The sequence below is a fragment of the Lissotriton helveticus genome, chromosome 10, assembly GCF_964261635.1.
Source record: "Lissotriton helveticus chromosome 10, aLisHel1.1, whole genome shotgun sequence".
NCBI classification, from domain to species: domain Eukaryota; kingdom Metazoa; phylum Chordata; class Amphibia; order Caudata; family Salamandridae; genus Lissotriton; species Lissotriton helveticus.
In genome coordinates, this window is record NC_136071.1 from 812,155,517 (window position 1) to 812,168,170 (window position 12,654).

The window sequence follows — 12,654 nt, forward strand, 5'->3', positions numbered from 1 at the left end:
GCTTGCCATTGGTCTGTAGCACCATCCTTTCTGTATCTGGAGGTGGTGGTGGTGGTGGAAGTTGTGGCACGAATAAGTAGAGAGCCTGGTCAAAACAGTTTTGAGAAGGCACAGGGTCTGACAGTGTGTTCCCGAAGGGTGTCGTTTGAAAGGCAGGAGCATTGGAAGTTGTGGCAGGACCCCTGAGCCTGAAGGACCGCCAAATCATGTGGAGGCCATTAGACAAAATGGAATACATAGCTTTAATTAATGCTACCGGATCCTAGCCCTAAGTCAAGAACGGAGGGAAGGTCCACGCTGGCCCTGGAGACTCAAGTTGTGGAGGTGCTGCCTCCGAGGGCCCCTGGAATGATGGAGGTCTGTCTAGAGCTTGGACCATAGGAGGAACAGGGCTTCACAAACTATCCACTGGCAACAGGCCAACAAGTTCTGGTTCCGAGAACAAAGGTCCTGTGGGAGATGGAGAACATTCGGAGGACTTACCTGTTGAATGCTTCTTATCATTCTTATTTTTCCTCTTTTTCTTGCCTGAACAAGATGATGGAGAGCAAAAACTGTGCCAGCACTGCTTCCAGCGTTGATAGTTGTTCTTTGCTCTGGCCATGAAAGATTTGGCTTGCCACTCTTTGTTTGCCTTGTGATGTATTCTGAGGCACAAGGAGCAGGCCTTTGAGTGACGGTCGAACTTTAACCCTATCCATGCTGCCGTCGGCCATTGGCCGATGGCAGCACTACCTCGCTGGTGCTGCCGTCGGCCAATGGCCGACGCGGCTCCACCCGTTTTGCGGAAGTGCCAGCTTAAGGGTCAGTAATGGGCACTTGTCCCTCATAATCCCTACAGGGTTTGAACCTGTACTTCTTGGGAGGAGATATTTTTTGTGCTGCAAAATAATTTGGAAATCTGTGAGGACAATTCCTCAGAGGTTGACGCTCCAGATCTAAGTTGAAGGCGTGAAAAAAAGCGCACTGTTGTTGATTGGCTGAGGCTTGTACTTAATGGCCTTGGTGGTGTCGTCTGACATCACGTATGGCCCTGACTGAGTTCAGTGCCCTCTACCAATGCCCTCTATGCTCTGAAGCTTTTGAGATCCAGTCTGATGCTAGGGGGATGTTCTACAGGCAAAGAATCTGCAGGTAGGAGTATCCCTCAGAAACCATCTTATGCAAATAAGTTTTAGTTCGGCTCCAAAAGAAACCATCCAGCCCAATTGCCAGACCAGGTCCCCTAGGATGGGTAAACTAAGCAACCATAGAGGGCTTTCAGTCTTTTCCCGTCATCATTGGTAGGAAGCAACTTGAGTCCCATGACATTATGAGCACAGGACCCCATCTGAGAATACAGCATTCTGTTTTTTACAATGTCGCCCTTGCTAATGCTCTCATAATCATTATGTTAGTGCCTTGCTGTGATTTGTACACACATTTTCAGATTGGCACATCCAAAGGAAATATGCCACAGGTGCCAATGAGACACCCTCCTATTTTACCAGTTCCATGGACCCTCAAGCTATCTCCAGAGGTCTGCAGGAAAGATCACCGGTGAACCAAAGTTCTTCACATACATCAATATGGTTCAAGAAAATCCTCACAATCACCACCATACCCCAAAGCAGATAAATAATTTATTCCGGATTTTCAGCACTAACTATGGCAGCTCTGGACCAATTGTCCCAGTGGGACTCTGGTGAAAGATTTTAATAATCATCTCTCACTTTAAGCTCCAACCTTGAGTGTTTGACCAATGCCTGGACAGCAGAGAGCACATCTCTATCAATATTCTCCTAAAGCTCATCAGAAACAGCTGGGAGGGGCTGGGAGATGCTTGATTCTGAGAATTTCCTGATGTGCTGCCATTTTAGAGAACACACTTGGACCTCCATTCTGACCATGGAACTGGTAAAGAAAGGACTCTTAAATGTATTGTTATTTCAGTGAACATTTCTAACATAACATTTTATCATGAACACGTGTTTAGAAACAAATAGCCATCATTGTAAGGGACTCGCTAAGATCTGCTTCCATCAAAAGAAGACTCTTTGCCCTTTTTTGGCTAGACCTAGGATACCACACACATATGCCATATACCTATTTCAACATTCTAGGAATAACCTAATGCATAGATGGCAAGGGAACACAGACATGCAGGATAGGTTTAGAAACAGACACACCAACCTGTCATGCCTCTAAATGTACATGAAGATTTGTGACTTAAGACAACATATTATTCACACATGTGGTGATGCTATGATGTGTTTACATAGTACATTATGATGTATGCATATCACAACTTACATTGGAATGCTGGTGCCTGGGCTGCCACCGTCTTGGCTTTGGAACCATACTGTGAGGCAGCAGTCTCTGGTTACGTGTGCTCCTTAATTACAGAATAAATGCATACCATTAACAAAGTTCATAATGAATTACACACATACTCAATCCGTAAGCATGAGTTATCAAATGTTACTCTATCCAGTAATGTTGTGTTAGGTAGAGTGCTGGAACACCAGCTTTGTGTGCCACTTTCTTGGCTTTGGTAACCAACTTGAGGTGTTTAACTCTTGTCTAGAATGCAGTGACTATAGGGCCTGTATTGTTGTGTGAGTTAGCAATGACTGAACCCTTTTGGCTCCAGTTGGACTCCGTAGACCTGTGATGTAAGTGTTTGAGTATAGCAAAGTGAATGCCAGTTTAGAACGCTGAGTTTGCAATTGCACACAGAAGAATACAAATGTGTAATACCAAGCTCTGTTTTTGGCGTAGTCTATGGCTGGCATCCAGGCTAGGGAGGAAGCAGAAACTGGTGATGAGGTAGGGGATAAGTAACCCAAGTTCTACAGTGGTCCGAGCAAACTACTCATGTGTGCCATGTGTGCCTCCATCTACGTACATGATCAACACTTAGCGTATGTGGAGTCAAAGAGCAACTCTAGCCGTTGTGAAGCATTTGAAGATTACGAAAGTTTGCTATAAAGTCTACACATTGTTTACCAAGAACCAGCTGGTAAGGCCATAAAGAAAGGTACCCTGCTACTACACAACGTAGAGCTATACATCATATGGAGTAATAATGCTAAAGGCGGATACAACCAGGTTTTGAAACAGCTGCAAATAGCGACAGCAAATTGCATGATAATGCTGCGACCAGAAGTGCTGCAAGGCAGAGTTCAACCAGGAGTCAGAAAGTGCAAAGCGAAGTCTTTGAACAAAGTGATTCAAATACATAAAATGGTCATTTGCTTATGGGAAGCGATTAAAGACAGCCATCATGTCACAGCACTGGGTGAAGTGGCCAAAGAAGCAGTGCCCGGGGTTGTGCTTACAGAATCGTCCATTCCCAAAGTGGCACACAACCAATGCTGCCGAGTGGGGCTCAGAACAACTCCATAGGTCTTCAAAGATTAATAAAAGGCTGAGAGCAGTGATTGGAAAAGTAAAAGGTTGTTTTTCCAATGGAGACCAAGAAAGAGGTCAGGGGGGAGGAGCTACGTCAGCAAACGAGATGGCTGCCTAGGCTCCCGGCTCCGCCGTCCTCCGTATCCCGCCATAATATCCTGTACATTATCCTGATGTTACGCCTAGCCTCTGTGTGCATGAACTTTTCCGCACTCCGATGGTGAAATCCGGAAACTTTTATCGGCTGGTTTGACGAAGTTCCATCGAGTTGAAGATTGTGGCCTACTTCAGTGGTGAAGCCGGGGCCTCGAGTACTATCACAGCCGGGCTGCAGTGCAACAACATCGGCCGGGAGACCCAGGCTGGGTCCGGTCAATCGGTGGGGAGGTTTTGTTTAAGCCCAAATTTGGAGATCGTTTCTATTGCTCAGCATCGATGGAGGAGTGACTCTACTTGCTATTGGCAGCGGGTGTAGGGGTCCCCGTCCCGGGGACCCGGTATTGGGCCAGCCGGGGTTCGATGGGTCGGGGTCTCTAGCCTGCGGCCTTAACCGGGCTGATCGTGGCTGCGAATAAAGACTAGTCACCCTCCTCATCTGAACGTTCGTGATCCTGTTTCTTCCCCCCTAAGGATGCTAGATTCACCCGGGGAGGTGATTGTGATTGGTGTTGGGCGTGAGATTATGGATCGTACGGTGCTTGAGCCATCACTGAGGTCAATATTGGCAGAAATTAGGGCGTTTCATTCACATGTGGATGTCTTATTGTGCAAATTGGACACGCGCCTATCTGAGATGATCCTGGTGGAACCGGACCCATCCTTACTGTTGGAACAGCAATCTGCAGCCATTCAAACCGTGGCCATTTTGACTCTTTGCGAGAACCCCTTGAGGAAGCAAGTATTGGAACCATCGGATGGTGTCCTGGAGGAAAGTGTTCCCGAGGTCGTCAGTGTATTGCCGAACCTTCCACCACTATCGACTTTGGATGTATCGACAGGCGTTCCCCTCCCGGAGACTTTTGTTCTTGACTTTCCATTCAATTTGCGGTCGTCTTCTCCTTTCTTGGTGACTTTACGACTCCTGGGCAAGATACATTGTGACTGTCCATCTAGGAGGGAGAGTTCTTCTGCGTCTGAGGCTCTTGTGGACTCTCAGCCTCCGAGTCGCCATAGATTGATTCTTGATGACTCCCTCCTCCTCTATTACTCATTTGTGTGCCTTTGGGTCTCGCTGGGGGGGGTTCGTGTGCTGGTTCGGAAGGGCCAAAGTTAAGATCAACTAGGTCGGGACGGGTTGGAGTGGCTTTTACGGGTGTTCAAATTGCAACTGTTTGACCTAAGAGGCTGGGCGGTGTATTGCGGTGCCCCCTAATTTCTCCTATAAGTGTTGTCATACGTTGGTCTTTTAGTGATATGGGGTGTCTGTTTCTGGCGGGGGGACTAAAGGGGCTGGGAGCCCAAATGGATAAGCCCTCCTCCATTCTTTTTCCTACTTTTAGGCTTTTAGTTATTAGGGGCGACAGGCACGCTGCTAGTGGGGTTTGGCTGTAGCCATATGCAGGGGTGCAGGGTGGGGGGTTGGAAGTTTTTTTTTATTTTGCCTTTTTTTATTTCTATGGCCTTTTTCTTCCTTCCCTTTCTCTTCCTTAAAGGATCAGTATAGTTTGCGAATCATTCGGATTCTTAACACGTACTCGTATTTAGTGCTTATGCTTTTTATGATATCCTGATTCCCGGGGGGGGCAGGCCCTGAGAACTGGCGCTCAACATTGAATGTATATTGTATTGTCGTTCGCACCGATCCACATGCTTTGGCGCCAATGTTCCATTATAGCGGCTCTTACATGCAAAGCCTGTCCCCCTTATTCTTCTGTTTGATTGTATGGCACCTGATCCTTTCTTAAATATTATAAAATGGAACCTCTGTCTCATCCTGGGACTCAGTTGTGCATTCTAATACAAGTTCTATCCTGAATCGCTGCCAGACCTCAGGGTTGTCGGCTGATGAGCTGTGTCGTACTGTGATATAGGGGGTCTTAATTGTTTAGCGGCCGGCCCCTGCGGTTGTAGGCCCATGCTTGTATTTTATTGAATGCTACAATAAAGGTTTTTCAAAAAAAAAAAAAAGAAAGAGGTCAGGTTTCTATTCATTATCACGGATGGTCCAAAGGCCAGCACGTCTCAAGGCCTAATCGATGTTTGCATAAACAAGATCACCAAACAGCATCGGAGAGAATGCTACCCTCAATATCAGGAAGTTCCACACAGGTCTACAATGCTGTTGCCTTCCTGAAACCACCACCACTATTCGATACAGCAAAAAAGCTGAATATTGGCGACAGATGGACTGCTTGGATAGAGACATTAAATGATTTCATCGAGACACTAGAAAAAACAGATTATCAAATACCTTAAAAATATTGCTGGTGAAGGTGTAAAAGAAGCCATAAAGAAAATGTCACGAGCTGACGAAGTTACATACTGTCAGATTAAAGATGCCTTGAATCTTAAATTCAATCCAATGCCAATCGTAGTTTATGAAAGGTACATTTTCAACAAATTTATGGAGAGACTAGTTACGGTCATAAAAATCTTAAAATTCAAAGAATTTAATGATGAGGAAGCAATAAATCTCAGAGTTATTGTCGGATGTCTGTCACCTTCATTCAGATGACGTATGCTGAGAGAAATTCTTAGTGCAGAGCGAGTTCTCATGCCTGCTAGAGCTGAAAAGCATGCCAATTGACAAGCTGCTGACATGAAGGCTGGAGGTGCCCAGAGTGAGCCAGTCATGAACATGAAAAGTAATCAGAAGCACAAGGCTCAAGGACACAAAGTGATGACTCCATGGAAAAATAAATTGTGGTTCAGGTGTGGATTTTCATTTCTACACTAAGGTAATTGTCCCACTATTGGGCAGATATGCAAAGGCTGTGAGAAGGTGAACCATTTTGTAAATGTGTTGAAGGCAAAGAAAGAAGTGTGTCAGAGTGCAAAGACAAAATGGCTCCCAAAGGGCCGGACTGGGAACTGAAAGCAGGCCTGGCAATTTTTGCAAGACCAGCCCCCGTCTGGCGCGTAGCGAGCGAGCGCAGCAAGCAAGCCGGACCATTTGATAGGGGAGTTTGGGGGTGTTACCCCCCATGAAAATTTGGGAAAAAGACAGACCAAAATGGTGAATTTTACAGCACATTTTTCATTAAATATTCAATTGTATCAACTTTCAAAGCACAGTAAATAGTAGATGATGACCTTTTAAGACCACCAGGTTACCCACCCAGTCAAATATACCCATAGACATTCTTTCAGATAGCACCAAAATAGACACAAGTGTGAATCAGAGAGAAAAAAGTAAAAGGGAGACCAGCCCCCACATGGAAGGCACCCAGGCCAGTGGCACTGGAACACTTTTCAGACTGTGGGAGCTGCCTTCAATGTTGCCTGTACATCAGTGAAGTCATGGGATTGTGAAAAATGCAAGAATCACACAAAGAACAAGGGTAGCAAATTCAGCCTTGCCTATTCCGGGACATATAAAACTTAAAAGTATATGCCAAACTATTTAAATATACTCCACTCTGCATACTGCACCCTGCCTTATGGAAAGGGCTTGCGCTAGTGGTGACATGTAGTAAGAGGGAATATTTTTAGGCCTGCAAAACCTTCCTTTTGCCAGGTCAAAATGGCAGTTTTACAACTACACAGGCAGACTTCAATGACAGGCCCTGGCCTTGACACATGTTTAAATAGGCTACTTACGTGGGTGGCACAATAAGTGTTGCAGTTCCACTATCAGCATTTAATTTACAGTCCCTGGGTACATGTAGAACCACATTTCTAGGAACTTACAAGTAAATTAAATTTGCCAATTTGGTGTAAGTCAATTTTACCAGGAAAGAGCGCAAGCACTTTATCACTGGTTAGTGGTGGGAAAGTGCATTAAGCCCAAAAAGCCTACAAAAATGGCCTTTTTTGATGTAATAAAGCAGATCAAACTTTAATTTAATTTGGAGGAATCTCAGGCCGACAAGGAATTATCTAACCATATCTCAGCAGTCAGTATGAACAAAAAGTAACTAAAAACACTTCACAAGGGAAGCCTGTGGAAGGCTAGGGCTACAGCTCACCATCCTTAACCCCTTCCATGCACATGACGAGCTCAGCTCGTCATGCAGTACACTGCTCGTGTGCTCATGACGAGCTGAGCTCGTCATGAACAATGGGATTTAAGGGCCTGCCGCACCTTGGGAAAATACCTCTAGCATTGAAGGTGTTAAAAAGCATCTCCCCATGAAGTCCCAGTATCATTTTGAATGTTTAACACAGGAGAGAGTTTATTCTTTAAAGTTCTTTTAAAGTATTCTGAGTGTTATGTGAAGCGGATTAGCAGATACGTATGTCCATTTACTTTGAGGAGTTAATAATTGGCATATTCCACTGCCATTGTATCAGCAGCAAATAGTTACAGACCCTACCACCAACCATTTAGCCCAACCGTGAACATGAAGCATAGGTTGTCCTCAAGGGCAATTATGTGACAATTCACTTGTGTGACAACTTGTAGGACATTTTATGACAGGCATGTGCTTTACATGTGCATCGCATGTGTGCAGTCTTTTAAATCTGAAAAGTACCTGGAGGGCACTATGGGAGAGTAATCCCATTTAAATGGGTGGATATATGGATGGATGGCTGGATGGATGGATGAGCTTTAATGAGAGGACAAAGATGTCTGCGAAGGACATTGTAAGAGTCCTGCCTGACAGCTTTATCACAGTATATCTAAGATAAAGCCCTCACAGGTTCAAAATATAAACAGTGCACCATCATATATTATAATAGCATGGCCTATGCAGTCATTGCGTTAATGCGTTCAATTAAAAAATATGGGTTTACAATCCGGCATATCTGATCCATCTCCCACCCGTCTCCCACCCGTACAAAGCCAAATAAAAGCGTAGTAGCCATCCAGTCACCCAAGCCCTTGTCAACAGCAGACTCTACTACGGAAACGCCCTCTATGCGGGAGCCCCGACCAAGCTCACCAAACAACTACAACGCATCCAAAACGCCTCGGCACGACTGATCGTCGACCTACCACGCCACGGCCACATCACCCCCCACCTGAGAAACCTGCACTGGCTCCCTGTCAACAAGAGGATATCCTTCAAGCTCCTCATACAAGCACACAAGGCACTCCACAAGACCGGCCCAGCCTACCTCAACAGACGGCTCTCCTTCTACATCCCCAACCGCCAGCTATGCTCTGCCGACCTCTCACTCGCCACCGTCCCGCGCATCCGAATAACAACCACCGGTGGGAGATCCTTTTCCCACCTCGCCGCCAAGACATGGAACACCCTCCCACTGAGCCTACGACACACCCAAGACCTGCTGACCTTCAGGAGGATACCCAAGACCTGGCTGTTCGATCAGTAGCACCCTCCCCCTTCAGCGCCTTGAGACCCTCGCGGGTATATTGTGCGCTTTACAAATGATTGATTAATTGATCTCCACTTCTTGTTAGGGCAGACACAATGCCTGCGAGCACCAGCTCAAACATTCTAATTATGAAGATTGTCACATTGCCAGGCTATTTAAAATTATCATTTGCGCTTAGAAGGGTAGACACTTCGTCTACGTCTATATGGTCGCCTGCTATGAGCACATACATCGTTTTCTCTAAGCATGGGCGTAAAATCCGTTCCGCTCGCGAAATTTGCGGATTTTCGGCAAATTCGCAATCCGCGAACTCTAGCGAATTTGCCGAAAATCCGTCAATTCGCACGCGGTGGATTTTATTGCTTGGTGATACAATATTGCGGCGCGCGGCGTGGCGCACGGCGTTCACTTTCCGTCATTCAGCGTTTGCCGAGTTGTTTTTCTCGATATTTTGCGAGTGCTGCGCCATTTTGGATCTTGCTGCGGGATCCCGCGGGAGTTGGCGCCCGCGAATACGTCATCGCGGCTTGCCACCTTACCTTGCACAGCACGCACCGCGAGAATTCGCAATTGCGAACACGTAGGTGCGCCGGCAGGAACAATCTCGCACTCGCGAAATAGAGATTTTGCAATTCTGCACAAGAAATCCACCAGCAAACAGCATAAACCTTCATAAAATGATGATTTTTATCAGAATCACTCCTCAGGTTGACATTTGCCTGCACTTTTTTGTTGCAAGGAGTCCATTTTGGGGGGGGGGGAGAGGAAGGAAGTGCCCCACAGTCTCCAACTTCCTGTTCCTGTCCAGCAGGCTCCTCCCAGTGCTTTCTTCATGTGCTGGTCACTTTCATTTGGACCTTGACCTGGAAGGATTACTTTTTGTGGGTGCTGCTGGATATTTGGATTTGAGGCCTTTTTGACTTTCTTTGGATCACTTTTGGATTAGAAATCAACTTTCACAAGTAAGTTTGTTGGGGCATTACAGTTGCTGCAACTACAATTTTGGAACTTTTTCAGAACATTAAATAAAATATATTGTGGGTAGCCACAGTATCCAGTAGGACCAGGGTTGGTTATGGGTGCATGCATTATACAACTGTTTTGTTGAATTTAAACATCATTGAGGCCATGGATGGGCTGGGATTGTGCTGAATTTTGTGTTTTTAGTCGTTTTTTTGGGGCTGCTGGTGGGGCCTTTTGCCCAGGGGTAGTGAGTGGTGCTTGGACTGAGTCTGCCTGTGGGGTCTCACTCTCTTTAATGTAAACATCCTGGATGGCATTGGATTGTGGTGATTTTTGTGTGTTTTTCGTTTTTTTTGGGGTGCTACTGTTGATTTGGACTGGCCATGTGGGTGGTGGTGGTGGCCATCTTGAGTGCTGGTACAGGCAACATGTGCTTGGGGTGCAAGGGGCCATTTTGAAGAGAGGCAGTGTCTGAGGCCTGCACTTATTTTGCCTAGCTTTTCATCCATTATGCCCAGGGGTAGTGAGTGGTGCATGGGTCTAGTCTTTCTGTGGGGTGTCTTCTTGGATTTAAACACCATTGAGGCCATGGATGGGCTGGGATTGTGCTGAATTTTGTGTTTTTTGTCGTTTTATTGGGGCTGCTGGTGGGGCCTTTTGCCCAGGGGTAGTGAGTGGTGCATGGGCCTAGTCTTTCTGTGGGGTGTCTTCTTGGATTTAAACACAATTGAGGCCATGGATGGGCTGGGATTGTGCTGAATTTTGTGTTTTTTGTCGTTTTTTTGGGGCTGCTGGTGGGGCCTTTTGCCCAGGGGTAGTGAGTGGTGCATGGACTGAGTCTGCCTGTGGGGGCTCACTCTCTTTAATGTAAACATCCTGGATGGCATTGGATTGTGGTGATTTTTGTGTGTTTTTTGTTTTTTTTGGGGTGCTACTGTTGATTTGGACTGGCCATGTGGGTGGTGGTGGTGGCCATCTTGAGTGCTGGTACAGGCAACATGTGCTTGGGGTGCAAGGGGCCATTTTGAAGAGAGGCAGTGTCTGAGGCCTGCACTTATTTTGCCTAGCTTTCATCCATTATGCCCAGGGGTAGTTATGTTATGTTATGTTAACCGGATTTATTACGCGCACAGATGCCCCAGCAAAGGGGCGTCCTGGCGCGAGACCACAACCAAAAACCGGACAGAGAAAGAGAACACAACACAGCAAACATAACTAAGGGACCAGGGGGAAAAGGAAGGTTTTTACTGCCTTCCTGAAGGCGGAAAGCCCCTCGATGGCACGAATATGCACAGGCAAAGAGTTCCACAGCTTGGCGGCAAGAACTTGAAAGGAACGTCCGCCAGTCCTGGATCTCTTAAAACGAGGAACCATAGCAAGATGAAGAGCAGAGGACCTCAGAGTGCGAACTGGCACATAGGGAGAGATGAGATGCTGAAGGATCGGAGGGGAAGAAAGTTTAAGGATTTTAAAAGTTAGGATCAAAGATTTAAACTTTATTCTCTGTGCCACCGGGAGCCAATGAAGCTTATAGATGGTTTTCCTGGCTGAGCAAAATTTGGGCAGGCCAACCAGAGCCCTGGCGGCGGCGTTCTGAATGCGTTGGAGGCGAGAGAGCTCAGCCTGGTTGACTCCAAGAAAAAGAGAGCTGACATAATCCAGTTTGGACAGGATCATGGCTTGCACAATAAGCTGGCGAGTGGGAGCGTCAAAATATTTAAAGGTGGACCGAAGCTGACGCAAAGTCCCAAAGCAAGAAGCAGCGGTCTTTTTAGTATGGGTGGTGAAACTCAAATGGGAGTCAAACCACACCCCAAGATTTTTTACTTCAGTAACAGGGATAGGAGTGGGCCCGAGCTCTTGAGGCCACCAGCTATCATCCCACAGATGAATTTGCTTTCCCACAATGAGCACCTCGGTTTTTTTTGCGTTCAATTGCAGGAAATTGTCATTCATCCAGTGTGCCACAGAGATAAGTCCCTCACGGAACTTGGCTGCCTCGAGATCGGACGCCCCACTAATCGCAACCGCCAGCTGGGTGTCGTCTGCGTAGGACACGATGGAAAGGTTCCTACGCATGGCGACATCAGCTAGCGGCTGGACATAAAGATTAAATAGGGTGGGGCTTAGAGCCGATCCCTGTGGTACTCCCTGGGCAATCGCATGTGGTTTAGATTCGAAGGGGGGAATGCTGACCCTGAAGGAGCGACCAGATAAAAAAGATCTGAACCAATCCAGGGCCAACTTATCTACCCCGGCCTCAACCAGACGTTGGAGTAAAATGTCATGGGAGACAGTGTCAAAGGCGGCACTTAGATCGAGAAGCACAAGTGCCGCCGTATGACCCGAGTCAACCAACATGCGAAGATGTTCAGCCATGTATAGGAGCGCAGTCTCAGTACTGTGACCGGGCCTGAAGCCATTCTGCGTGAGATCTAAAATATTCGCGGAATGGAGATGGTTTGCAAGAGTGGCATTTACGTGGGCCTCAGTCAGTTTGGCAGCCCACGGGAGGAGAGAAATGGGACGATAGCTTTCAGCTTTTCCGGGATCTAAGGTAGATTTCTTCAAAATAGGAATTACCTGCGCCTGCTTCCAGGCGCTAGGTACGGAACCCGAGGACAGAGACAGATTGATAAGCTCACAAAGCGGGGGAAGACAGAGAGAGGAGGATTCCCTAAATTGTGAGGGCCGCAGGGGGTCTTTGGGCGAGCCTGATTTCACTCTAATAGCAAGCTTATCAACTTCTTCCATAGAAAGCTCTGGAAAATAGGATAGTGCCATGGAGGTTTTAGCCGTAGCCGTAATATACTGCCGAGGGCCAGTAGAACTGGGAAAGGTGCGATAGATACCTTC